The 27,715-nt window shown below is 54.3% G+C and overlaps 1 long non-coding RNA gene across 6 annotated transcripts; it reads left to right on the forward strand.

The window, feature by feature from the left end:
- Window positions 1-1,376: 1,376 nt before the first annotated feature.
- LOC134525783 (uncharacterized) lies at window positions 1,377-26,403 on the forward strand. Of its 6 annotated transcripts, XR_010073855.1 has the most exons (7): window positions 1,377-1,557; window positions 11,362-11,408; window positions 17,162-17,260; window positions 17,710-18,079; window positions 22,902-23,179; window positions 25,098-25,497; window positions 26,151-26,403. It is a non-coding gene; the product is annotated as an uncharacterized LOC134525783 (long non-coding RNA). The 6 variants fall into 6 exon arrangements; XR_010073850.1 differs by having other exon boundaries at window positions 22,902-25,497; XR_010073852.1 differs by having other exon boundaries at window positions 22,902-25,497; window positions 26,210-26,403.
- The last annotated feature ends 1,312 nt before the right edge of the window (window positions 26,404-27,715 follow it).

Below are 27,715 nucleotides of genomic sequence, written 5' to 3' on the forward strand. Positions count from 1 at the left end.
GAGGAAGGAGGGATGCAGGTGAAAGAGGGATGGATGGATGGATGGATGGATGGAAGAGCTCCTTTGGCGAAGGGAGGGAGGCAGGTGGAGGCAGGAAGGAGGGATGCGGGGCTCCCGGAGGAAGGAGAGGGATGCGGGTTCCTCCCCTGAAGAATGGAGGGATGCGGGTTGCCCTGAAGGGGAGGAAGGGTGGAGGGATGCGGGTTCCTCCCCGGAGGAAGGAAGGGTGGAGGGACGCAGGTCACCCCGAGGAAGGAGGAGAGGGATGCAGGTGCGTGCGTGTGTCCCCCACCCGGCGGAAGGAAGGATGGAGGGATGCAGAGCCCCCGAAGGAAGGATGGAGGGATGCGGGTTCCCCGCAAAAGAAGAAAGGACGGAGGGATGCGGGGAAAGGCAGGCGGGGGATGCGGGGAAAGGCAGGCGAGGGCTGCGGGGCCCCGCCGGAGAAAGCGGCAGGTCCCCCCCCTCCTCTCCCCGCAGAAGAAGAGGGATGCGGGGCCCCGCCGGAGGAAGCTGCGGGTCCCCCCCCGGCAGAAGAGGAGGGATGCGGGTCCCTGCCGGGCTGCGCGGTCCCTGCGCGCAGGGCCGGGGTCCTGAGCCGCGAGCGGGAGTCGCTCCCTTCCTTCTTCCCTCCCTTTCATCATTTCCTCTGTGTTTTCTGTGTTTATTCATCGCTTCTGTTCCCCCAGATCTTGGCTGAATCCAAAGCATCACAAGTTATTATTTATTTTACCCGGCAGGGTTGTTTGGTTTTTTTGGTGTGGTTTTTTTTTTTTTTTTTTCGCAGTCATTTTGTTTAGCGAGCCTTAAATGCATTTATGGGTGGGGAAATGTCCTTTTGGTCTTTCATGCATATTTTAAGTTGCGGGCGCAAATTATATTTGCTTTGATTATTACCCGTTTGAACGCATTAATTTGCTAGTTATTAAAAATAACGCGGGGCTTAATTCTCGGCACCTGCAGAATATCATTTGGTTTGCAAATGAAACAAATTTAACCTCGGCAGAAAATAGGCTGCTCCTGGTGCGGTTATCCTGAAAATTCTGCTGCAAAATTGCATTTGGCGAGGGGCCTGATCCTGCCCGTCCCATTGATGCTCAGGAGAGCTTTGCCCTGGGTGGCAGGAACAGGGCCAGGGATGTAGCTGCGTGCGGATATTATGGATCTGGCTGCTAATATTTGCATCTCTTTTTATTCGTTTTCCTCCCTCGTTCCTTCCTTAAAAGCCCCCCCGACCCCCCTGGAGAAGAAGAGGTTGGCTTTTTCCTGCTAATGCTGTAGACTTCAGGGGTTGGTTGTTATCTTTGGTTATCTAGCTGTATGAGTGGTGTCAATTCTTCATAAAGCTAGATAACCGAAAGTAAAAATAACCCCATTACACGCCTGAGGAGGATGTGGAGAAGAAAGGAAATTCATCAAAAGGAAGAGGAGGAAAAGAGAAAAAAAAAAAAAAAGAAATGGAGAAAAAAAAAAAAGGAAGAGAAAGGAAATGAGAGGCGGAAAAAAAAAACTGGGGGAAAAAAAGACAACTTTTTGAGACTGGAATTAAAACCCGAGGTAGGATTTTTTTTTTTTTTTTAAAAAAAAAAAGAACCTATTTGCCTCCTTTGATTTTAAGAAAGAGTTTTCTGGTTCTGTGCATGCGAAGAAAACGTCTGTCTTGAGAAAGACAAGGATGTTGCCGCTCTCTCCTCGGCTGTTAACTGTAATTGAATTAACAAAGTAAAACTTCCAATCAGATTATGAATTAGTTAAGTCCAGGACACAGACCACAGCTCAAGGATGAACTTCCATTGCGTAACCAGTCGTATAGCATCAGAGAATCCATAAATCAATACAGATTACGGTGTTGGATTATCTGTTTAATAAAGCAGCAACAGAGCAATGTTTATTAATGCTTGTTTTGCAAATACGAGCGCTGGATTCCTTTTCTTTTTCTTTTTTCTTTTTTTTTTCCCTCTTCCCCCCACCCCCCTTCCTATCTGTTATACGGTCGATTTTCTTCCCTGACAGCTATAACTTGGTATCAGGATTAGAAAGAAGGTTATGGTGATTTGGAAAATGGTTTCTTGCAGTTTTCTTTGTTTTTCTGCCCTAGCACCTCTATCCAAACGCTTTCTTTCTTCTTTTAACCCTTTGTCTGTGAACATTCCTTTGAACGGACTCAAGATTCCAAGATCGGGGATTTACAAAAAAAAATACATAGATCTAACTTGGGTGTGAAACCGCGTGAGACTAATCGGGGAACTTGTTTTTTTGCCTAATTTATTCTCTCTGCAAATTCATCCTTACCCCTTTCACTGGATTATATGTCAACCTCTTTCTTACGGAAACTGAGATTTTTTTTTATTTTTTTTTTTTTACCTGCTCTACTGTTGAAGGGAATTTTGGGTCAAAGAGGTGAACTGGGTGCTTCCCACTGGCTTTTAATGGTTAGACTGGTTGCCTTAGACGCCCCCCGCAAAACGCAGCCACCTATTTGGACAGGTGTCTCGATGTTGCTTAGAAGAACACAAAGATCTTGTGCCGGATTAAGGTTATACGTTATCTCGGAATGGGGATTCCAAGGGGGGGGGCAGAATATATATATATATTTCATAATAATAAAGAACAAATACGGGTGGCAGCAGCTGAACTGATTTGGGGAAGGAGCATTTATGGCATTGCAACTTTATGAAAACCGTCTTGTGAGAGATGTAGAAAAAGAGCTGACTTTTGACCTGTGCTGGACCCGCTCGTTTCGCTCGTGTGCTCATCAGGATTATTTTTTTTTTTAAAAAAAAAAGGGGGAAAAAAAATGAAAAAAGAAAAACAAAAAAAAAAAGGAGCAGAAGAAACTGTCCCTGGTCCCTTGTCCAGGGAAAGGCTGTAGTTCTGGGTGTAACGCGAAAGATTTCTCCTGCTCATACGATTACTTTAAATTAATAAACAAGATATTTTTTCCCTCCCGCACCCCTGGCCCTGTAATTCAGCGTGATTTAGTGCATGCGTTAACTCCCTGGAATGACCTGCGGGGGGAAAGCTTCAGGAAAACCTCCTTCCTGCCTTCCCTTCGGGGTTCACCTGGGTGCTGCTATTGTTCCTGGCGCTGCTCCTGCAGCCCGCGCCGCCGGCGGCAGGGGAATAGGGAAGATTTTTCCATGCCCTTTTATTCCCTCTTCTCTGTTGCCTTGGGCAAGCGCAAAGTGCCGCTCTCCTGGCCTGGTGGCCTGTCCCCAGCTGGAGGGGGACATTGCGGAGGACAGGGCAACAGAGAACAAGCTCCAGAAAACATCTGAGCCTTGGTCCATGGAAGGGGAGAGAGCTTGGTCCATGGAAAGGAAGAAAACACCCTCCATGGAAGAGGGGAGAGCATCTTCCATGGAAGAGGGGAGAGAGCTTGGTCCATGGAAGGGAGGAGAGCATCCTCCATGGAAGGGAGGAGAGCATCCTCCATGGAAGGGGAGAGAGCATCCTCCATGGAAGAGGGGAGAGAGCTTGGTCCATGGAAGGGAGGAGAGCTTGGTCCATGGAAGATGGAAGAGAGCATCCTCCATGGAAGGGAGGAGTGCATCCTCCATGGAAAGGGGGAGAGCTTGGTCCATGGAAGGGGAGGGAGCGTCCTCCATGGATGCTCGCACCCTGAGCCTCTTATGGAATGAAGGTGGACACTCTTGGCTTTGGTGGCAGCAGGATGTCACCGCATGGGGCTCTCCTCCTTCCTCCCGAGCCGGGAGGAGAATGGTTGCCGGTCAAGCCGGTGCCCGCCAGTCTCCTGGGCTGGGATGTGTCTGCGGGCAGACACCGGCATTGAGCAGTGGCCCGTAAGTCCTCGTGCGAAAGGGTGCGGTGACTCGCCCGGGGACGAGGGACTTTTATCGCTGGGTGAGCACTGGTGAGCTGCCATGTGCCATCCACCATTGGCCGGTGGCTTCGTTCAAGGGGGAGAAAAAAAGCGCCTTTTGTCCAATCAGGGGCTGGAAGCGACGCTGCGTGATCAGCTTTTGGTGTTCCTGGGTGACCAATCCTGGTGTGTGCGGGGCCAAGGCGGCACCGCCATAGGCTGGTGTTTGATGGTGTCACTTGCTTGGGTATAACAAAGGCACGAGAAGGAAACCGGGGGGATGCGAACTGGGATGAGGGCGAAACTCGGAATTTAGCAACCCGGGGCGTAGGGAGCCCGTGCGTGGTGGGCCAGATGCAGGGGCAGGAGGTGCCCGCGCTGGTCGGTGATGGAGGGGACGGGTTTAAAGCCCGTCATGCCCAATCTGGCTCTCTGGAGCTCTTTCATCTCATTCCCCCTTGCGAAAAGCGCCCTTTAAAATGGGTGTGAACCCCCCGTTCTGCTTGGGGACGAGGTGACACCGTGGGGCTGAAGCATCTCCAGGTCTTCGCCCGTCCCTCGGTGCTCCCAGTCTGGCAGGGCGAATGGGAACCAGTTCCACCTGCTCCCCGGCTTTCTGGGCGCCACGAGCTTTGCCGTGGGTCCTCAGACCGGGTCGCTCCCCGGGTGGGTGGAGATTTTCTTTTCGGTTGGGATTTTTGTTGCGGTGGGCGACCGTTCCCAGCGGCGGGGCTGGCGTTCTCGAAGGCCTTTGGGAACAGGGATTGGAACGGTCTTACAAACAGCTGATTTATTCATTTTTCTGCCCCCCGCCCCGGCCTTTTCTCCCCGATTTGCTGCAAGCGCACTAGCAGTAAGAAAGCCCGGTGGGTTGGCGTGACGTTGATCCAAATTGCAGCTTACATGTGGCCGTTTAAGCTTGCTTGGACACTCTGATTTGACTGGTTAACGCTCCGCACTGTCTGCTCCGCTCTCCCTTACGGCGACATAACCGCGGGAGACGTTAACGGCAGACGCGCTTGCACGTTCCGTATCGAGAGATTAGCCCTCCACGTTCTTTTTCGGGCTTAGAAGCAGCGTGTTCAGAGGAAAAAAATAAAAAAAAAAAAAACAAAACCAAACCCAACCCGACGAGCAAATGCAATACTAATTTTTCTACGGTTCGGCGAGTCGTTGAGAAGAACTAGCCAAGCCTAATATAATTATTGAAAATTGTGAATTTCGTGCCGTCTATTGCTTTCACGTAGGAAAGGGCTCGCGACCGCGTCGCCTTGAGCTCCCGGGGCTTTAACGCTTAAGGCCGGGGACGCGGAAAGGCAGCGCGGCGGTTTGTCGTCGTGTCCTGAAGCCCCTTCGCGCCCCTCGCGTCGTCTGCGCGGGGTCGGGGGGCCGGCGAACGCGCGGGAACGCTCGCGCCTCTCGACGCTGCCGGGGGCGGGGGGGGATAATCCACTTTTTCTTCGCGAAGGAGAAAACGTTTCTGGTTTTGGTAAATAACGTTAGCACGTTCTCAGCCCCAAACCGTGAAAAATAGTTGAATTTAAAAAAAAAATTAAAATGAATTTTTGCGGCGGAGGAAAACAGGCATTTCCCGACTGAAGGAATTTTCTGCTGGCCATTTAGAATTTGAAATGGGAAACAAAAGGCGGCCCTGATGGCTCAAGCCCTTCGAGGTCTCCGCAGAGCACGAATCGCCCCTTTCCCTTCGCCCTGGGAATTTCCCTCCCGTGGGCCCGGCGCGCTCCGGCGCGCTGTGGGCTGGGCAGGTGTGGCACGGCGCCGCCGCTGCCACAAAGAAATGCTGGAGATACGCTATGGACGTGTCTGTCTAGCCATATATTTTTGAAATATATAGATATATTTCCTTCCTCCAACCATTCGCAGCCGGATTGGGGTGGGAGACGGGATGGTTTTAAAGCTGCTCTCCAGGCAGGGCTGGCGGATCGCTCCTGGTGTCACTCCGGGCTGGTTTTGGGGTATCGCATCCGTGCAATATGGGATGCGGGACATGCCGTCAGGCTGGATTTGGGGGTGATCTCTGAGAAAGCGATGAGATTTCTACCTCCAAGGGGTCAAACCCCCTTATTGAAGCCTCCAGACCGGGGCTGGGAGGGGAGAGGGGTCTTTGTGGCGAGAGCGGAGTCTTTCCTCTTTCAAACAATCGGGGCTTCAAAACCCCGGAGCGTTTTCAAGGGAGCGATTTTTTTTTTTTTTGTTGTGGTTTTTTTTTTTTTTTATGTCGGGATTATGATAAAGCGGCTGAGTGGGCGCGCTAAGCCGCCATCGGCATCAGATCAGGCCCTGCTTGAATTTCAGCAAGTGGCTGGTGCGTGGGAACGGGGGCTTTGGTTCGGCGCAGGGGAGGGGGGGGATCCTCGGAATTCACCGGCTGAGCTCTGCGCCCCCAGTTTGGGGCACGGACCGGAGTTGGGGTGTGGGGGAGGCTTCCCGGTCCCTCTCCCCACCGTGGGGGGTCTGGTCGCCAACGTAGGGTGGTTTCCACCACCCTGCGATGGGTTTGGGATGTCCGGTGCCGGTCAGGAGCAAAAAGGAGAGGGGATTTTTCAAATCTCACCCCCGCCGTCCCAGGGTGCGAACGCGACGCTGGGTGTCCCACAAACCCTGCCCCCGGGGAAGGAGGATGCGGGGGGAAGGAAGGGCTGGAAGGGAAAATGCTGAGCTCTGTGGTCTCTCGGCCGTCGGGCGGGTGGCTGAGATGCCGCCGGGGTGATGGGATGTGAAAGCGGAGCCGCGGCGCTCGCCGCCCGCGCTGGCAGCTTCCCCGTCACCGCGGGAGGCTTTGCTGGCCCAAGCTCCTCTGACAGCGTTCCCGGCGCAGGGGGTGGGTGGGCTAAAAATAGTCCTGGGGCCGCCTTTTGGTTTGCCTTGCGGGGTTTTCGGGGATGGCGATAGGAAGGGACGTGTGCGTGTGAGTCCCGACACCTCCCCGCTTGCTGCCTTCCCCCCGCCGCCGTGAGACGCCGGGGGAAAAGGCTGAGAGACGATGGGTTTGGAGCGGGAGCCGGCCACCGGCAAAGTTGTGGCAGCCATGGCTAGTTTTGCAGAAGTCTTGGCTCGGGAGCCCCCAGCCAGGTGTGGCGAAGGAAGCCCTGGATCCTGGGATAGGGCCGGGGGGGTGTCCCCATGTACCGAGCTGTGCCAGGCTAACGGGGAGGTCTCGGATGGGTGCTCCAGGCTGAATCCAGCTCCGGTTATCAGTGGATCACGATCTTGTGCTGGCGAATAACTCCGGGATTTATCCTGCTGGGAGCAGACCCGGACCCGGCGCCTGTAACCGTAGAGCTAAGCCGTGTAATCCTCCCCCAGCGGTGACGGCCGCGGCCTGAGCCTCAGCTTTGGCAGCCCAGGCTGGGTGTAAAAATCACTTTAATTCCGGTTTTAGTAGTGCTGGAGCAGGGGCAAAGCGGGGCAGTGCCAGGAGCTGGGGCAGGAGGAGGGAGCATCCGCGTCGGGTGCATCTGCCGGGTTCCGCGCCTCGGGCTCCTGCCACGGAATTTTAGGTGGAGGGCACGAAGTGGAGCTTGCTTTGGGACGGGGGGGGAAAATGCAGGGTCTGGGAAGAGGGGGAAAAAAAACCCCAAAAAGCTGATTAATAAGTGCGGGGAACGAAAAAGCTTGAGTTTTCGCCGGTGGGGGATGGGGCTGGGGCTCGGCCTGCGGCTCCTTGGGGGGCCGTTGGCTCGTCCCGTGGCTTTGCGTCGCGTCTGTCCAGGTAAAGCAGGTTTGATGTGACCTTCGGCAGATTCCCGCCTGCCGGCAGCTCAAAATTCAGCCCTTTAGGTGTAAAAAAGAAAAAAAAAAAAGGTTTCCTCGTTCAGTGTGGGAGCTACGGGGATCCCCCCAGATCCGCGTCTTTGGAAAGGAGGGAGAGCTCTCCCCGAGGATCCTGCTTTCTTTCATCCCTTCCTTTTAGTAAATACCTACTGTTTTAGGTCAGGGCGAAATATTCAGCTTTTAGGGCCTTTCCTAGAGCGGAGCGTTTCAGGGATTCCCGGCCTGAAGCGGGCAGGGAGGCATCTGGGCCAAATAACCTTCCTCTGGCATCAGCAGGCACCAGCTGCTGGGGAGGAAAGTGCTTGAAACCCTACAATTATGGGATAATATATTCCGAGAGAGTTTCTCGGCTTTCCGTCCCCGAGCTGGAGAGTTTATATCCCCTCCCCGATCCTTGTAAAACGTCGCTGAACTTGGATGTTCTTGTCACCCGCCCCTCGACGGTGCCGGGAACGGGGGCATCCCGCAGCAGGAGGATAAAAAAAAAAAACAACCCCAAACCCCTAAATTTTCTAATAGTTGCTTTGAATTTGCCTCTGTGGCCCCTGTTTTGGGAGGGGGATCGCGTCTTTGAAAAGAGCTGGAAGTGCAGCCGCACAGGGAGTCACCGGAGAAGCCGTGGGGAATTGGGAATATGACTCGGATTGGTCAAGGGAATTGGGCACGTAATTCATTTGGGAACTTTGATTAATCCTGCCGGGCGCTGCCCGTATCCAGAGGTGTCTTCTACCCGCTGGGGCTTGGCCGGGGGGGTGCAGGTTTGACCCCCCAGCGCCCCCCGGCTGCGGGGAGGTTTGAGGATGCTTCGTCGGACGGGTACCACGAGGACGGGGTGTCCCAGGGCCACCACCCCGCTTTGGGGTTTTGTCTGCAAAATCACGTTCTCGGGAGAATTTTCTCCCTTTTTCCCCTTCGTTTTGGCTCTGTAGAAGAGAAACACACCCCCCCATCCCCACCCCCCCCTCCCCAGGCATTTTTATTTTCTTTCTGTTTGCCTCATGAAAAACAAAAGTTCTTTTTCATCTTAAACCCGCCCGTCTCGCGCAGCACCGGCCGGGTTGGGTGGGTTTTTGGAGGGAGAGCTTTCCCACCTTCTCCGCCGCTCCCCGCTCCGCTTCAACCGCTTCTTTTCAGAGAAGACGGGAGGGAGAAGCGGCCTCGGCCCAGGCTTTTGCCGGCACCGGGGGCAAGGCCGGGGCGAAGGCAGGTTGCCCCCTTCCTCCCCAGCGCCAGGGATGTCCGCGGAGCACGTTGCCATGGAGAGCCGGGATCATTCCGCGCGCGTGTGCGCGCGCCGGGGCGGAAATATGGCAATTTATTTTTTTTTTTTATTCTTTAACATTTTTTTATTAATTTTTTTCTTTCTCCAAAAAAAAAAAAGGACCAAAAAACCCAACCCAAAACCCACCCCACCCCCCCCCAAAAAAAAAAAAAAACAACCCGTTTGCCGACGGAGTGCCGTGCCCGCCGGCTTCCCCCCGCGCCCGACCTTGGGGGACCTGCAACCACCTCCCGATCCCGGCCGTTCCCCCTCCTCCCTTCCTTCTCCGGCTTCTGCACCAGCTCCTCCACCGGGCTCTTATCTCCAATAATCCCCCCCCCCGTAAGAGGGCTTTCTGCTTGTTATGACACCCGGTGAAAGCGTGGGAGAAAGATCCTTTCTTCGCCCTTGTCCTCCACAGCCAGCCACTAGCCTGAATGGGGAGGCTTTTTTTGTGTCTCTGTGTGCCTGACTAATTGAGCTGAAGGACTTGCGTCTGGAAGGGCTTGAAAGGGACTTTTGTTGCCGCTGCGGAGTTTGTGGAAGGCGAATGAGCCCTGCTTTCTTAGGGGACGCGGGTCCTGGGCAAATTTGACTCTCGAGAGTGCTCACGCCTCTCGGTTCTTTGGGAAAATTAGAGGCGGGGAGGGGGGAGAGAGAAGAAGGAGAAGAAGGAGGGGGAAAAAAAAAAAAAAAAAAAAAAAGGAGCGGTGGGATGGGGGTTTTGTGGGGGTTTTTTTGTTGGTTTTTTTTTTTTCTTCTCCCGGAGCGTCCCTCGGAAAATTAATTCTAGCTAAAAAAAAAAAAAATAATAATAAAAATGCGGCCTTGGGAAGGTTGGTGAGGCGGCTTGGAAAAAAGGGGCCCGGGGAGAAAAGTTGAAGCTAGTTAAAAATAACAGCATCGGGAGCCTCCGCCTCCAAAAATACCCGCGTGGCGAGCCTTCGCCTCCTGCTTTTTGAAGGCTCGATAATCAAAACGCAGCCCCCCCCCTCCGCCATCCCAAGGGAAAGTGTCTCGCGGTCCAAGGGCGCTTCCGCGTCCTGTTGGATCCCGACAAGCCGTCGCCTGTCACGGGGCGGTTCGAGTCACCGCTGCAAAATCCCCCTGTCCCCTCTTGCCCTTGACGGGAACAGGGAAAAGTCAGGATTCGCCCTGAAAGTGCTTTAATTAGCGCTCGGCACGGGGTCGTCCCCGGGCGACTCCTGGCACCGGTGACCGCACCAGTGTGCAGGAGGGAAGCCTTCTGCTACCTCTAAAAGCCCCAACCCCCAGATTTTTCTTAAAAAAAACCCCAAAAAGACACCAAAAAAACCCACAAAGGTCCTGCTTGGTAGGAAAACCAAGAGTTTTGGGGACTTTCAAGGCTCTTTTCCATTGGGAACCCTGGTTTGGGGCAGCCGGAGCCTTTGGGGAATTTCACCCCCGGCGGTGGCTCCTGCTGCTCCGTGTCCCATCCCGAAGACTCGGCGTTTCCATGCGTCTCTGCCCGGGATATTTTCTTCCTGCCCTCGCTAATTTTTCACGATCTGACGCTGGATTCGCTCAAAACCCATCAGCGCCTTCTCCCAGCCCGTTTTTTTCCCCCTTAGGAAAAGCCCCGTGCAAAGGCCAGTGCTGAGCATCCCCTCTGGAAATCTTGCAAAGGAAGGGAAAAACGGGGGGGGGGGGGGGGGCTTTTTTTGGGGGGAAAAAACAGGGCTTTTTGGCAGAAAACAGGCCGGCACGTGGCGAAGGCCGGTGGTAGAAATAGGGAAGAAAGTGGCTGTAACGGGGGGGACGCTTGGCCACCCAGCACCGGTCCCTTCTTTTGGGGCCTAGTTGTGGAAACCGCTTGAAATTATGGTTAAGAAATAGGTTTTCTTTGTCTTCCCCCCCCCCCCCCTTTATTTTTCCTTCTTCCCAGCGATATCGCAGAGGAACCGCCATCAAAGCTGCCAGGCTCCATCCCACCCCCTGTGCGGATCAACGCTCCCAGCGCGTTGCGATTCGGCAGGCGGTTTCTAATGCCAAGTGATTAAAACATTTAGAAAGTTGCATTTTTTTGATGGGGGGGGGGAGGGGAGGGGGATGCAGGGGCTGCTAAATGTCCACGGCACCCATTTCCTTCCCCCCACCCCCCGCCTTTTCCCGCCCCCGGCGCCCAAAGGCCGGGGTGCCTTCAGGCCGCAAAAATGGCAGAGTTTTCCGTGGCCAAAGAGTTGCATCAAAAATGGGGGGGGAAAGGGAGCAAACGGGTTCGAAGCGGAGGCGAAGAGTGGGATTTGATAGAGAAGGGAGGTGAAGGAAAAGAGCGGGGAAGGAACAGGAGCCCTTTAAAAAAGAGGGGGGAAAAAAAATTAAAAAAAAAAAATAAAAAATTAAAAATCACTTTCGAAAATGGTGCCTAACCCCTTTCCACGTGACTCCGCGAGGGAGGTTTTAAGAAATCGAGCGATTTCCTGCGACAAACTTTACCCCAACTTGGTTTTCTTTCCCGCAGCCCGAAGCCCGGCCGGCCGCAGCTCCGGGGATGCCTTTTGACGCCAGGTATTTGCTAAGTGAATCCTAACTAGTTCCCGTCGCGGGTAAACGACGATTGACGCGTTATTTGTGTGCTGGTAAGAAAGCGTTGGAGAAGTTTGCTTTCTCGGCACCGCGCTGCGATAACGTAACGGCGTTGCGTGTTCAGTCGTCGGCAATAAGCAGCTCGCGGGCGCCGGCCTCGTCGACCGAGCGCAGCACCCACTGGCATCCCTCCCGCCCTCCTCCTTTCCTTCTCCGCCTGCGTTGAGTGCCATTTAAAATAATAATAAAAAAAAAATGTTCCAATGATTATTCTAAAAAAAAAAAAAATCAAAAAAAAAAAAAAATCGCCCGATGCCAGTTTGGGGATGGCGTGCGAGCTCGGAAATCGGGGCTGGGAATCCGAAGCAGACGAAGGGAGCAGAGCAAGGCTCGCAGACGCCAACTGCCAGAAGACAAAGAAACCCAAATTACTGGGCGGGGGGGGGATTGGAGCTTTTAAAAATTACTATTTTATTTATTTCTTTATCCTCCTCCCCCCCCATATCTTTTTTTTCAGTAGGGAAGGGGCCGACTCGCTTTATTTTATTTCACTTCATTTTTTTTGGGGACGCTTAAGGTTCGCCAAAGCGCCGAATATTTCGCACCCTGCAGAGGCCTCACCGGGCCGGGACTTGCTGAGATCAGATTAATGAAATAAAAGGGTTTATTTTTATTTTTTTATTATTTCTTTTTTTTTTTAATAACTGGCCAGTAGTTCCGGGTTCCCGCAGTTCGGAGCGGGCCAGGCCGCCTGCGAAACAGTTATTTTATATGGCGTCTCTCCCCAAACACCTAAAATTTGGGAAATTCTTGCCCTGGCGCAGATTATTGCCCCTGCCCCCAACCGCTTCTGGCTTAAATAATAAGAGTTTTTGAGCAGATGGGGGAAAAAGAAATAAATCAAATGGGGGGTATTGGAAGGAGATATAGGAAATAACAGCGAAATCGGGTGGTTTTAGTGCAGGTGAGGCATAATTCTTAGGCAAAGCACAGCAATAATATTAAAACGCGTTATTATTGCTAATCGATACCAGCGTCGCTCTAAAATATTTAGAATTACGCAGTGCATCTATTTCTCCGCTTTACAGCTCCATTGTAATAGTCGTCATTCCCTACATTTGGCGAGCGCCAGGTTTCGCACCCGGGAGTTTCGGTTCCCGGCACCGACAACCTTGGTGTATTTTTGGGGCCGGGATGGAGAATGGGGATTATTCTGGAGTTTTCGGAGGCGCGGGGACGGCGGCGGTGCCAGCAGTGGCGTTCGCTGCCGATGCCGGGCACGTTTCCGACGCCTTCGGAGCATCCCGGGGGCGGGTGACGGGGATGCGGATGGTGCCACGGCTGTTCTTCCCTCCCTCCCTCCCTCCCTGGAGGGTACCGCGCTCATCCAGCGCCGGGCGAAATGGTGCCATTTTATTTTATTTTTGCCTCAATGCAAAAGCTGGGGGAAAAAAACCAAAACCAAACCAAACGAAACACCCAAAGAACGGGATTTCGATGTGTTTCATGACGTTTTTTTTCCCAGCAGCAGAAGAGCCAGTGGCTCCGTGCCCATCCCGGCGAGAGGGTTGGGTGGGTGTAAAGAGCCGAACCCTCGTGGCTGCCATAACCCTCTGCCGATGCATCGCGGGGAGGGTTTCACCTTCCGCCGAGCGCGGCCTGCTTTTCCCTTCCCTTTCTTTATTGTTTGTTTGGGGTTTTTTTTGATTTTTTCTTTCTTAATTAATATTTTTCTTTTTTCCTTTTTTTTTTTTTGGTATACTTTCTCTTGTTTGCTTTCCTTTTCCTTTTTCCTTTTTTCCTTTTTTTTTTTTTGATTTTCCTTTTCCTTTTTCTTTCTTTTTTTTTTCCTTTTTCTTGTTTCCCTTTTCCTTTTGCTTTTTTCTTCTTTTGCCCTTTTTCTTTCCTTTTCCTTTTCCTTTCACTTTTTTCCTGTTTTCCTTTTGCTTTTGCTTTTTTCTTCTTTTGCCCTTTTTTTTCGTTTTCCTTTTCCTTTCGCTTTTTTCCCGTTTTCCTTTTCCTTTTCCTTTTCCTTTCCTTTCTTTTTTTTTGGGTTTTTTTTTTTTTTGCCTTTCCTTTCCTTTCTTTTTTTCTCTTTTTTTTTTCTGTTTTTGTTTTTCCAATTCTGCATTTAAGCCTGCTTTGTCTCCTCTCCTGCCGGCCCGCTTAACGAAGGGGCAGCCGCTCCCGCGCCAATGGGTTGGCGTGGAGGTTTTTTTTGTTGTTGTTGTTGTTTTTGTTGTTTTATTTTCTTTTTCTGGTGCTTTGTTCCACCCGACGCCCTCCCCGGGGGACCGCGGGGTGCGGGTCAGGGTGCCCAGGGATGGACACGGGGAAACACAAAGCCCCGAGGAAGACACGGGGCTCTTGTTATCCGGGTTGTGCGCGAAAGAGTTAACCCATTAGAAATTCCGAGCCCTTCTTCCGATAGTTAAACCTGATTTGCATGCATTTGCATAATGAATGTCATTTGCATTCTTGGAGGTTGGCTACTTCTGTGGGAAAAGTCAAAGCGGGATTGCGGGGAGGGTGAAGGGGGGTCGGCGGAGAAAGAAGGGAAGATTTTTTTTCCCCGCACCCCACGCGTATCCCTGCCCCTCGCCATCCTCGCCCAAAATGCTCTTTTTTTTTTCTTTTCTGGCCTTTTCCCCCCATTTTTTCCCCCCCCTCGATGCCTTCCTGCCTCTCCCTTCCGCGGGGCGCACACAAAAGCCAACGGCGGATGGGCCGCGGCGAGGCGAAGCGCATCCTTTTCCCTCTCCCCCCCTTTTCCCCTCCTTTAATTTCCCCCTCTAATTCCATCTTGGCTCCCGTTCCCCGGCGCCCTCGCGTGCGGGGGGCCGCGGCCCCTCTCCCTCCCCTCCCCGCGGGTGCATGCGTGCTGAAACGGTAGCAGAAAGGGGAAGGAAAAAAGGTGGGAGCCACCATTTTAGGCAGCCGACGTGTAAAATGGCCGATTCTCTTGGTCCTCGCCATGCGGCCGGCTGCATCCCCGCCGCAGCCCAGGGGACGGGGATGGATCCCGCCCGCATCCCCCCGCCCCGGGTACCGCGTCCTCGCCGCGGGGGCGTTCGGCTCCGTGGGGCGACAGCCCCGGCCTCGGCCGCGAGGATTTTCCTTTTCCCGCCGGCAACGGGGCGTCGTGGCCACGAAACACACCCCACCCCCCCCACCCCCCAAGCCCCGGCCACGCGCAAAACACCAACCCACACCCCAAAAATCAACCGGCTTTTGTTTCACCTTCAGTTTTTGCGGCGGGGATGGCTCCAGAGGCGACGTACGTTCTTTTTTTGGTTTTGTTTTTGGGTTTTTTTTGGTTTTAATTATCGTTTCAAAGGGCCTCCCCGCCGCATGGGGACATTGTGGGCCTTGAGGCTCGGCTGCGGAATTTTTTCCTAGTCGCAATCGATGACGTTTCATCCTTTGCGTGTTGCGACAGCATCAGAGGAACAGCCGGTTGACTTTCCATTTTTGGTTGGTTTGTTTGGGTTTTTTTCCCCCTTTTTTGGACTAGAAAAATCCAACAGACTCATTTGTCTGTTGTTGAGCCCATTCTGCGGCTGTTTGGGAGACGGGGGGGGAGGGGGGAAGAAATCAATGTGAAACACGAGGGAATTCATCCCCTCCTTGTGCGTGACGGGCAGAGGCGTGAGAGGCTTCCCCTGGTCCGGGTGATTTGTGGGTACACAAAGTTTTACGAGAAGGTTAATATGAGGGGGGGGGAAAAAAAAATAAAAAAAAAAAAAATTCACTTTACACAACATACAACCCGGCGGGGCGGTGCGAGCCCATTAATTTTACTAACAGCGCCTGAAATATTTGGCGGGGGGGTGGTGGGGGGGGTGGTTTTACCCGAAGACCCCGTTGCGGGAGGCTCGTGGTTTAGGTGAAAAATCTTGGGGTTACACGAGGCCGGGTTTGGTGTTCTTTGGGATTTCTCCCCAATCCCTCCGTTGCCACGAGACCCGCAAACTTAAAAAGCCTAAAGACGCCGAGGCAGTTTAACCCCGGCGCGACGGGAGTTTTGAAAGCAGGTTAAAAATAACCGGAAATTCGTCCTTAGAAGAAAAAGAAATAATTTTTTTGTTGTTTATTATTATGATGATTATTTTTTTGCCCGGTGGGCTGATGCCGCTGCCCCAAACGTGCCCGGTTGGGGTGGTTCCCGCCGGGAAACGCTGCTCGGCTCAGCCCCGGTGGGGGTCTCTAAGGTGGGAAGGGAGCGGGGAAGTGGCGACCGTCACCCTCGTGTCCCTTTTGGTGGCCTTGGCTGCTCTTTCCCGGAGATGGCGATGCTCCGAACCCGAAGGAGAGCGGGCTTCCCCCCGGCCCAGGCGGATCCAGCTCCCCGCGCTGCCAAACCGCCTCCTTGAGGAATGGGAAATACTTCCCCAAAGCTCGCGAAAAATGCGCTAAGGCTCTGAGCTATTTGGCTAAGCTGCAGCCGCTTAGTTGATTTCTCACTGCTTTTATTTATAACCTTTGGTCCGTGCTGGAGGATTTATTTTTTTATTTTTTTTTTTCCCCTCATTCTTACCCCGGGATGGGGCACGTCGGTGGCTCGGGAGTGGGGCTGGAAGGAGGGGACGGGTCTGGGCATCACTCGCTCGCCGTCGCTTCATTTCCACCGGATCGGATCGCCTCTCTGATTTCTGTAGCGTTATCAATGATTTATGGGACTAATGGGCAGGAGAAAAGGCGCTTTCTCTGGCCCGAGCGCCTGCCTTTATTAAACAAGCCAAGTAAATCCCGCACCGGGCCTTTCAATCCATGTGTATCCTGCGAATAGCCGCGGATGAAAGCAGAGTTCATACAGACGAAAATTCTACGGAGTGAATATTAATGTAATATTAAAATAAAAAATAATTCTGTAAGGATGCTCCAAAGCCATCCGGAGCAGCGGCTGGTGGCAGGAGGGTCGCGGCTGTTCGGTTTGGGTTATTTTTAGGCATTTAGGGATGCTGCCGGCGCTGGAGCTTTCCCGCTGGGTTCCTGCTGCAATCAGGGAGGGGAAAACCCCGCGGCGTCGGGCCTGAGGTCACAGGGATGCAGCGCGGCGGGATCCTCACTCGACGTTCCATCCGAGCCTTTTCCCTCGGCACCGCTCCGCTCCCACCGGCGACGGGGCGATGGGTCCCAGCTCCCAGCTTGGGGCAGCCCGGCCGGATAAATCCCCCCCTCCGACCCTGAGTCACAACCTTGGCGGGGGGGAAGCCTGGAGAACACGGCTCCCCAGAGGGCAAATGAGGGAAAAAAGGACAAAAAAAAAAAAAAAAAAAAAAAAAAAAGAAAGAAAAAAGTGGTTTTTTTTGACTTAGATTTATAGTTTTTGGTCCTGCCTCGTAATTCTCGAACACTCGGGGTTGGCAGGATTGACACCGCCACCACGGCAGGAGGCTGGCTGGCACCACGCTCGGCGGGGGACAAGGGACGGTGACGGGGCAATGAGAGATTTCCCCTATTTCAAATCCCCCCCGGAGCAGATTCCGGCTCCTTTTGCTCCCCACGGAGCTGAAGACCCCCCCTGGGGCATCTCCTCAGGTCTCGGGTTTGGAAACCAGCACAGCTGGGAGGAGGCCGAGAGTTTTCCAGCTGACTTTTTTCTCATCCTCCTTCCCTTTTCCTGCCAGAAATGTGGCTGTAATCTCCCTGTTCCGATGTAATCCCGCCACGGAGGGATGGGGCTGACATCGAACGCGTTCCCATCCTCTTTTCTCTCTCTCTCTCCCTGCCAGGGAGGCGCCGGGGGTTCACCCGACGTGATGCTCCGCGCGTTTTCTGGGTGGAGGATCATGGGTCCCCGACCTCCATGAAAGCTCGCAGGGAATTTCCCGGTAAGTGGATTTATGTTGTTGTTTTCTTTTTTGTTTTGTTTTTTTTTTTAAAGGCTTTCCATAAGCTCTTCTGCCGGACAGTCTCTAGCACCAGCACGGCGCCGGGATGGGCTGCGCGTCCCTTGAGCAAGCGCTCAGGGACTGGCGTGACACCACAGCGACCGACATCATGGGGAAAAGGAAGGGCCAAAAGCTCCGCCGTTGCCAGCGCCTTCCTCGCCGTCTGCTTGGCCCAAAGTCTCGAACGACCGCGGATTCGGTTCTGTGTTTAACTCCTCTTGCCGCTGTTTTAACTCATAATCCTCAAACCCCGCGAGAAATGTCTTTCCCACCCGATCAACAAAGGGCTCCTTTGGGGTTCTTCGGGGTGGGTTGGGTTTTTTTTGTGTGTCTTTTACACGGCAAAAGGGTAATAAAGGTGTTTCTGTTGCTTTTGTTTTTTGACTCAGGTGGGCTCACTCTAACGCCAACCCGGGAGTGGGGGCTGTATGGAAAAAATCCAAAAGCCACGAGCCCCCGGCCGTGTGGGAGCTGCCAGCAGGACCTGTCTTGCAGGACCCTCAGCAGAAGCCCCTCACCATGGCTCATCCCGTGTGCACCCTCCTCCTCCTCCTCCTCCTGCCAGCAGACCCTGGCCCGGAGCACGGCGTAGATCCCGATTTTCACCAGCATCCACCCAGGCTGCTCGGGGCCAGCACCGGCCTTCGCCGTTGGGGACACCAGCACCGGTTTGGGGATGGATGGGATGGAGAGGACACCGGGACATCCCCATCCCGTCGCCGCTCATCACCCCGTGGGCCGCACGCCGCAGCCTGGCCGGTGAGAGGGGGGTGGGACGCGGGTGGGACGCGGGTACCGCTGCGGCGGGTGGCATCGGGGCGCAGGGATGCTGCGTCCCTCGGGAGACGGGGACCGCAGGTAGAGCCCGAGGCGGAGGTGACGGGCAGGGGGAGAGGGGCTGGGAAGGGACAGTGCGTTTATTAACGAGGCGCAGCTGAAGCGGGTCCTTTGCCAGTGGTCAAGTCTGAATCACAAACTCCGCATTGTTTCCGAGTGGGTTCAGCACATTTCCCTTTTTCTCCCCCTCCCTTCCCCTTTCCTCTCCTCTCGCCCTCGCACAAAGATGTCATTGTGCCGGGGACTTGGTGATGGCAGCGTTGTTATTTGGTCAAAAAAAAAAAATAAAAGAGAAAAGAAAGAAGTGGGGAGGCGGGGGGGACGGTGACGGGGGGGACCCAACAAGGTGAAGAGGTTTAAATCAGCTTAGCCCAAATGCCAATTAAAAACCAAAGAGGATTAGGCTTGTGATCAGCAGAATAGACCATCATTGTACCCGGACGAGGGGGTTTCCCCCCCAGGCCCGACGCGATCGTGCCGCAGGTCTCGCTGCCCATCGGCACCGCTCTCCTCGCCGTGGGACGGAGCCGGGCAGGGGTTGCCCGCACCCCCCCGGAGCAGTGGCACGGGGCAGCCAAAGCCCCTCGGGTTTCCAGTGCAAAAACCTTTTTCTTGCGTTTTTCTTGAAGCCTATGCAAGGACTCTTGCCTTGGCTTGGGTTCAGCCGAGCGAGGGGACGTCTTGATCTTTCTGCCACGGGGAAGGTCTTCCCCGAAACAGGCTCTTGGCATGACTGTGTCCCTTGGCTGTGAGCTGGTGGAGGGCCCCTGGGGTGAGGTCCTGTCCCTGCGCCCGGGCAGACGTTGTCCCCACCTCGCTGGACCTCCATGTGCTGAGAGCTCTCACCATCTGTGGGCCCAGGCTGTGGGGGCCATCGGTCGGATCTCCGCACCCGAAGCAGCCAGCACATCACCTTTGGTCCTGGAGCAGCGGTGGAGAAACCGTCGGAGCATTGCATGGTTGTCCTCCAGCCAGTGGAGATCCAGAGAAGACTTTGCACTTCTCTCCACCACGGCCTGGAGACGACATCTTGGTGCTTTCTGTCTGGTTGAGTCCTCCCGTGCCATCCACTCGCTGGCCGCTTCCGTGGTTTGAGGTCTCATGTAGCCAGAGACCGTGGTCCTCGTAGCATCCTCGCCTGCGGGAGAGGAACCTGGGGTGGGCGAGGTGGGTCTTGGTGCTTGCTTGGACGTCTGCCCACCCTCAGACCCCCGTGGCTCACTCGGCTCTAAGCATCTCTCCCGGTACGCCAGTAAAACCAGTAAAACCCCAGGAACAGAAAGATGCTCTGTACCAACGTAGCCGCTGCTGACGGGGATCGGAGTCAGTGGCCGTGGCGGTTTCATTCCTGGCTCTACCAACAGAGTGGTTGGTGAATCCCCCTGCGGCCAAAACGGCTCCACGGGTGTCGCCCCACCAGGGGTGTCTTTATACCACACTGGCGTCTTAAAAAGGGTCTTCACTTGGGCAGAAAGTGTAATTATGCACTAATTTTAAGGCTTTTTTTTTTTCGGAAAGGAAAGGTGCCAAGCGTAGGTGGGAGCCAGGCCAAGCGGGGAGACGTTTAAGGGACATCAGCAGCAAATTCTGCTGGAGCTTCGGCCTCTCCGTGTCTGGGTCCGGGCGGGCTCAGCCCGAGCCCCGCTTCTCTTCCAGCTGGATGCTGCCTGATGGCTGTGGGCGCGAAGGGACCCCTGCACCTCTGTCCCCCCGTCTTCTCGGGGGCTCCGCGGGGCGAATCCTCTCCGTTAAGGGGGACCGTGGCCTGGCTGAGGTGGCCCCGGTGCTCGGTGGACCCCGTTGTCCTGCCTCGGATGGGAACGCAGGGACGGCTGCCATGGAGCCTGGTCCGGCCCCCGCCATCAAAAAAAGCTCCTAGAGTGGTCTGGGTTGGAAGGGACCTTTAAGATCATCCAGTCCAACCGTTAACCCAACGCTGCCAAAACCTCCACTAACCCGCGTCTTCCATGGGAGAAGCTGAGCTGAGACGTTGCCACCATCGGTTCAAGATGCAAAATACCCGCGGCCTTGAGCCACGGAGAGGAAAAAAGGAGCAAAAGGGCCTTTTCTCTGAAGAGCAGAAGAAGGAGAAATCATCCCAGCTCCGGGCCAGGAGCCGTTTCTCCCCGATCCTGGGGACAATTAGCATCAGCTGAGGGACCACAGGGATGGACAACCCCGGCGCCCAGGCGGCGGGTGCTCAGGCGGGATGTCGGGGCAGCAAGCAGGGATGCTGTGGAGCGAGGGAGACGTGCTTTAGGGGACCGGGGAAAGGTGAAGGCTGTCACGGGCTGGGAGGCGCCACGCCACCTCCCCTCCCCTCGTGCCACCACCGTCCCCATGCCCAAGGGACGCAGGATGTGCAGGCAGGCTGCGGGGAGCGGGGAAGAGGGCAGCATCCCTCATCCCCTTTTGTCGCTGCCGTGTAATTTATGATATGAGAGGGGGCCATTGTCTGGACCCATCCTGTATTTTTCCGAGGGCTTTGCCTCTCTTCCCAGACCCCCGCTGTGCTCCTGCTACTGTACGGTTGCTATGGGACGTGCTCCCCGCGCCGCGGCTATGCGGGGCAGTGGCGGGGAGGGCTGCCCGCCGCGGACGGACCCATCTGGAGCCCCGAGCCCCGCTGCCGGCAGCCCAGCCGTTCGGCGGCCCCACTGACGTGCCGAGGGCCTGGGAATGGGGCTTTCGGCCCTTCCAAGTTCACGGCCACCGGAGGCATTCAGCTGCCAGAGTGGGAAGGAGGCGGGGAGGGGGGGAAAGAGGGGAGGCGGGGGGGGGGGGGGGGGCAGCGGGATCTGGGGCGTTTGGCTCCATTCTCCCTTCCCTTTCAGTGTCCTCGGCGCATACAGATCCCCCGTCCCTTTCTCCTCCTGACAAGTGCGCACATAAATAAATTACCCCACCGGGCGAGTGTGGAACAATCTGTCCCCTAAATTCTATTCACGGCCAGACAGGACCCATTATTCCCCCGATTAAAGCCGCTGGAGTAGCTTGCAAGGGTTACAGTTACTCTGTCAAACTGTAAATAAGACACTAAAAATAAAGGGCGCTGGCGAGGGAAGGGGGAAAGGGAAGCCAGACTAATGCCTGCTGCTAGGGAAACCGAATGAATCCCTAATGACGCCTGTGTACAAACTGCAAATAATGAAGGAAAAGTGACAAACAGACCTCGGCCGGGCGGCGGCGAGGTCCTCGCTGGGCGGCGGGGACCTGCTCGGCCCTTCCTCCAGGGAGAGCCCACGGGGAGCGGGACCCCCTTCTTAAAAGCAGAGGCTTGAAGCGCTGGCGCTTCGCTTCGGGAAAGGTTTAGGTCTCGCGGAGGTGTTTTATTGTTCAGGCGCCCAAATCGCCTCCCCTCCGGCCCGCTTTCGGAGGCGGCGCGGGGTGGGAGGGAAAACGCCCGTCGCCTGCGGCCTCAGGGCGGCGCGCGAAGAAGCGGGCGCCCAAAACTTTAGTTAGTTTGTGCTCTGCTTTTAGGACCATCGCAGGGAGCTCTGAGGTAGGACAGGGCGAGAATGGAGTGGGGGGGTTTTATATCCATCTTCTGCCCAGAGCCCGTCCCCTGGGCAAGGGGGCATGCAGCCCGGGCTCCTTCCCACCCGCAGCGGGTCGTCCATCGCCGAGACGGAGACCTGGAGCCCAGACCCGGCTCCCGCTGCCTGTGGCCGTGATAGATGGCGGGGAAGGACGTCTCCAGCCTTAGAAAGCCACTTTGGATAAAATCCAACTCTTTTCTTGCCGCTCTCTTACCAGCCAGCAGAGCTGGGGGTGGTCACCTCGCAGCGGGTCCTTCTTTTCCTCCTCGATACCTTAGAGCCGAAGAGGCAAAAAAATTATCAGCCCTAGGCTCACCTTGGGTTTTTCTCGGTTCCGGGGGGACTGAGATGTGAGAGTTTTATTTCAGGCCCAGCTCGAACTCTTCCCGTTGCCCGCAAGTGGCTAAATGCTGGAAGGCTCCCCGGTGTTGCTCAGGGAAATGTTGTTTTGGTCCATGGGACGAAGGGCGTAAAAGATGGGGCAAAGGCAGCTCCCAGCCTGTGCCTCTCCGGGTGGACGGATGCTCTCGAAAGGAGAACCCCAAGCAGAGAAAGTCTCGTTGAAGTACTGGGGACCCGGAGCAGGTGTGTTGACGGGGCTGGAAACACCTCTCATACTTCAGGTCCGTGCGGATGCCACACTGCACGTGGAATCATAGAATGGCTGGGGGTGGAAGGGACCTGGAAGACCATCTCGTCCATGGGCAGGGACACCTCCCACCAGCCCAGGTGGCTCCAAGCCCCGTCCAACCTGGCCTTGAACCCCTCCAGGGATGGGGCAGCCACAGCTTCTCTGGGCAACCTGGGCCAGGGGCTCACCGCCCTCGGAAGAAGGAATTTCTCCCCCACATCTCATCTCAATCTCCCCTCTTTCAGCTCTGGGAGGTTTCTGGGACCTTATCTGCAAAAAGGACCAGGGAAGGGCATGAGTTGTGAGCAGGGGGGAGCGGTGAGACGCCAAGCCCCGGGGTGTGGATGCCGCGTGGGCACCGCGCTCGCCCGTTCTCCCACCGACAGCAAAATCACAAGGCTCTTCGTGCAGGTAGAGGGGTTTTTATAGAGGTGTGTTCCCACTTGGTGTTTTCACGAAGCTCAGGCATCTTAAAAAGGATTTTTCAGGCCAGCACAACCAGTGCGGAGCCCAGTTTGCATTTCCCAGTCAGGTCAAACCCGGGCTTAGCAGATTTCTTCTCTTTCTGTCTTAGGAAAAAAAAAAAAACAACAGCAAAAAACCAACCAACAAACCACCCTTTTCACCCCCAATTGCTGGTTGCGGAGCCTCATGACTCCACGGCAGCATTCCTGGGACGTTCCCGACGCGGGGTGGTATGTGCAGAATTCCGAAGAGCGGCACGTGGCTCCACGTCTCTCATCCGCTCCCCCAGCTGGACTCAAGTGATTTGGGAGAAACTCCAGGACGGAGCAGTGAGATTTATTATTGCTACCAGTAACGATGATCTCCGGGTAGCACCCGCAGGCCCAGGTAGGTGTGTGGGCTTGGTGATGAAGGAAGAGGTGTCCTCCTGTCTCTCCCTTCCAAAATTTACTGGCTTTGTTGGTAAAAAAGAGAGCAATTTTGGGGAAAAGTCTCATTGACCAGCCAAGGTTGAGCGAGTCAAACCCAAACCTGGCTTGTCCCGGTGCTCCCCAGCCATGGAAATGGGCAGATCTTCACAAAACCGGCTCCCCGGAGGTTTTCGCTAGAAGGGTGATGGGCTTCGAGAGTCTAAACTCAGCCTGGGAGAGGGTTTGGGTCCTGTGGGCTTCGCTCCCTCGGCAGGGATGGCTTTGCCTGAGGACTCGGGTCCCGGGAGCAGCTTCGGTGCCAGGGATGCGCTCGGGAGCGTTCAGCTCCCCTTGAGACCGCATGGAGAAGGGCAAGACTTCATAAAAATTAACTTCCTCGCCTCTCCCTGCCCGAATCCTTTGGGCCGTGTTTTTCAAGGTTTCAACCTGTAAAAATACGGTTATTGCTTTTTTTTTTTTTTTTTTAAATGTGATTTCTCCTCCGTGTTTATCACCCGCCTCTGGAATCTCGGGCTTTAGCGCGGTGCTTTATGAGACTGGCAGTTGTTGGCCCTGGAGCAAAGCACGTCCATCACCGGGTTGGCCCCACGGCCACCTGGAGAGACGAGGGAAATCGGAGAGTCCTCAATATTGAACGTCTTTACACCAGTTCTGGGAAGATCCCCTGCCTACCTGCCACTCTTTCTTTTCCTCAAAATACCCGAATGTATTTTTTTTTTTATTTATTTAATTTTTTCTACCTATGGACGTCAGCTAGATGTGGCCACGGACCGAAAGCTGGCAGCTCGTTTTTCTCTTGGCTCGGGCATCCCGAGGTTGCTCAGCCTGCGGAGGCCGCGTTTCAGTAAACGCCGCTGCCAGCCCCCTTCCCTTTCCCGGGATTAAGACAAGGCAAACGCCTTCCCTTTGGGTTTAATTCCAAATACCTGATTTTTGACGGCGTTTGCCGGCACGGTGCGCGCACAGTGCACACGCGCTTGCAACAATGGCCAGGTAGCTTGCACGGCTAAATCACTCTGGATATTTTTTTTTTTTTTTTATTTTTTTTACATTATAACCTCCTTTTAAAGCAGGTTTAAATGCTTCCCCGCGGGCTCGCGCGAGGGCCGTTAAGGGCTTCATTTGAATAAATAAGTGCATAGGTACAGGAGGAACATCACCATAACCCCCCGGAAACCCCAGCGACGGCATCAGAGGACGGGCGAGCGGGAGAAGGGGCCCGACGTTATGTATTCCATAAAGTAGAGTAATTAAGTAGTACTAGTTTTGATGACTTCAAACGGAGTGACTCCAGGAAATAAGCCCCTTCTTTATAATTAGCGGGATTTCCTCCGCATCAAACGGAGAGATTGATTCTTTAATCTGCTCACATGCTTTTGATTTGGTCTTTCAGCTGCTTGTACCAACTGCTTCCACTCCCGGCTCTTGCCGATAAAACCTTGCAAAGGAGATTTTAGGGAGGCATGACCCGAGTTGAGGTCCGGGATTTTCTTGGTGTGTGGCTGTTTTTGCCAGAGGTGATGATCCTGATGATAGCAATAATAAAAAAATAACATAGACCCCGATTTTTAACATCCGCGTACTTTTAGGTCAAATAATGGGGGTTTGGGGTTTCTTTTTGTTGTTGTTTTCTCTTCCCGGCGCGTTTATTAGCTCTTTAAGCTCATTTTGGCTGCCTGTCCACTGTCCCAAGCGGGGCTTACTGCAAAATCTTCCTCTTTTAAGAGATCCCAGACCTAACGCCGGGGTCTGGCCGGGCTTTCAGCATTTCAAGGCCCCGGTTGAAGTAAGGACTCAATTTCTTAAGGATTCGGGACGCGCAGAGGGAAGAGGCCCCTTTTCTTGACTATTTTAATTGCTTGGTCCTGATTTAGGACTAATCCCAGGAACTTTGGAAGCTCCGTCGGAAATAAAATCCCCCCGAAATGTTGCCGCTTTCCAAATGAGGAGTTCGGGGGCGCGGGGGGCGGGGGGGGAAGCAAGAACTTGCCCCCCCTGGATGCGTGAGAAGCCAATTGTGAGCAACCAGCTCCGTCCTGGGCATCTCCGTGGGGTTGGTGGCACCGTACCAGTCGTACGGGAAACGCAGATCTGGGGGCTGTGCTGCTCCCAGGCATGAACTGGACCTTCCCCACGCTGACCCCCCTCCAGAACAGCTGGGCTCTGGCGTCATCAAATCACAGAATCTTTTAGGTTGGGAAAGATCTTTGAGATCATCGCGTCCAACCGTCAACCCAGCGCAGCCAACTCCGCCACCAAACTTCTTTCTGGCATGTGAGGTTCTTCCGGGACCACCGAGGAGGGGGCGGGGGGGGGGGGGGAAAAGCGGGGGGAAGTGGTGGAAATTTGGGATTAGGTTGTTTTTTCCGCCCGCCTTTCGGTCCTGTTGGAAACGTTCAGCGCAGGCAAGACAGAGAGGCTGGTGGTGCTGCACCTTTGGGTGCAAATTGGAGGACGGGGGCTCTGCAGGGGGTCGTTTTGGTGGCTGGAGAGCAGGGAGTGCCATCCCACCCGCAACCCTTCTTTTTTTTTTTGGGGGGGGGGGGTAGGGGGGGGAGGCTGGCATCACTCTGGGTGCCCGCCTCACAAAAATACAAGGTGGGGAGGACGGGCAAGCACGGGGCTGTCCCCACCGCCGTTTGGTGGCCAAGCACGGGGTTGTCCCCATCGCCGTGGGGTGGTCCCAAGCCCTGCAGGGAGGAGCTGGGGGCGGGGGGGGGGGGGGGACACGGTCATATTGGAGCCCACCTGGAGGCAGGAGCGGGCCCGGGGGGGGCGGGGGGAGGACCACGGAGCAGTTTAATATGCCCCTCGCAAACCTCCCCTCGTCTGGAGCGGTGTCGAACACGGCTCGTATAATTAGGGAGCCGGTGAATACGGAACTGTACAATTATGCAAATAGTGATCAAAATCACTGTTTTCAGCAGAAATGCCTGAAGATCAAGACAGAAGCTTCATGCAACCTTAATTTAATCTGGTCCTGCAGGAGCGGGGAAGGTCTGATGGATGACCCAACCTCGCGCCCGCCCGTGTTCAGCAAGGCTTGAGGCGGAGGGGAGCGGAGCGCCGGAGCGTGCCAAGCGGGAGGGAAAACCGGCGCCCGGGATCATCTGAACAGCAGGAAAAAATAAAAAAAAAAAAAAAAAACCAAAACAAAAAAACCCCACGAAAATAGAAAAAGGAAGCACCGATGTTTAGAGTGATTTTTTTTTTTTTTTCTTTTGATGTCAGGTGAAAGAACACAAGGCTGGGAAGGGGGGGAGGAAGAAAAAAAAAAAAAAAGAAAGAAAGAAGAAAAGAAAGGAAAAAAGTCTCCAAAGCCAGGAAATCTGTGTTAATTGCTTATGAATGTCTCTGTCTCAAAAATTATCGAATTGATGTTGTCGTGCTTTTTTTTTGACAGCCTGTCTGTTAGATTTTTTTTAAAATATTCATGCACCGAAATCTAATTACTAGGCAAATTTAATGATAATGAAATGAAGGCACTTTAGCAGAAAGCACGGGGCCTTGTTAATGTTTTCCCAGCCTCTGTCTTGTTCGCATTTTTAAAACATATATATTTATTTTTTTTTTACAACCGCCTTTCTTGCGTATGAAGGATTAAAAAAAAAAAAAAAAAAAAAAAAGGGATCGCTGAAAATAAAACTTAGATTGCCGAAAATGTTTGTGGTGGCTCCGTTTATAATGATGGGGAATTTGCAAGGTGATTAAAGGTGTTTTGCAAAAATCAAATGAGCCTAACCTAATCAGATCAGGCAGATGAAATATTATTATTAGCGAGGTAACATTAAGAGCGTGCCTGGAGGCTTTAACGAAGATGAAGACTCTGGTGCGTTGTGCAGGGGCAGCAACACCCTCCCCATCCTCCGGACCTCTCCAGCACCTTCTCAGGGCATTGGTCGTGTCGCGCCCTCCCGAAGCCAGGCCTGGCTGGACGGAGCGTGGACGTGGTGGCTGTGATTAACGGAGCGCGCGTGTGACGGATGGAGCGTGCGCGTGATGGGTGGAGCACGCCTGTGATGGGTGGAGCACGCGTGCGACAGACGGAGAATGCACATGGTGGTTGGAGCACGCACGTGATGGTTGGAGCAGGCACGTGATGGGTGGAGCATGCATGTGATGGTTGGAGCACGGATGTGATGGTTGGAGCACGCATGAGATAGATGGAGCATGCACGTGATGGCTGGAGCACGCACGTGGTGGTTGGAGCACACATGAGATAGATGGACCATGCACGTGATGGTTGGAGCAGGCATGTGATGGCTGGAGCATGCATGTAATGGATGGAGCATGGATGTGACGATTGAAGCATGCACGTGATGGCTGGAGCATGCACATGGTGGTTGGAGCATGCACGTGATGGAGCATGCACGTGATGGTTGGAGCACTAATGTGATGGTTGGAGCACTAATGTGATGGTTGGAGTACACACCTGATGGTTGGAGCACACACGTGATGGTTGGAGCACACACATGATGGTTGGAGCACGCAC

The sequence above is a fragment of the Chroicocephalus ridibundus genome, chromosome 21 (assembly GCF_963924245.1).
Source record: "Chroicocephalus ridibundus chromosome 21, bChrRid1.1, whole genome shotgun sequence".
NCBI classification, from domain to species: Eukaryota; Metazoa; Chordata; class Aves; order Charadriiformes; family Laridae; genus Chroicocephalus; species Chroicocephalus ridibundus.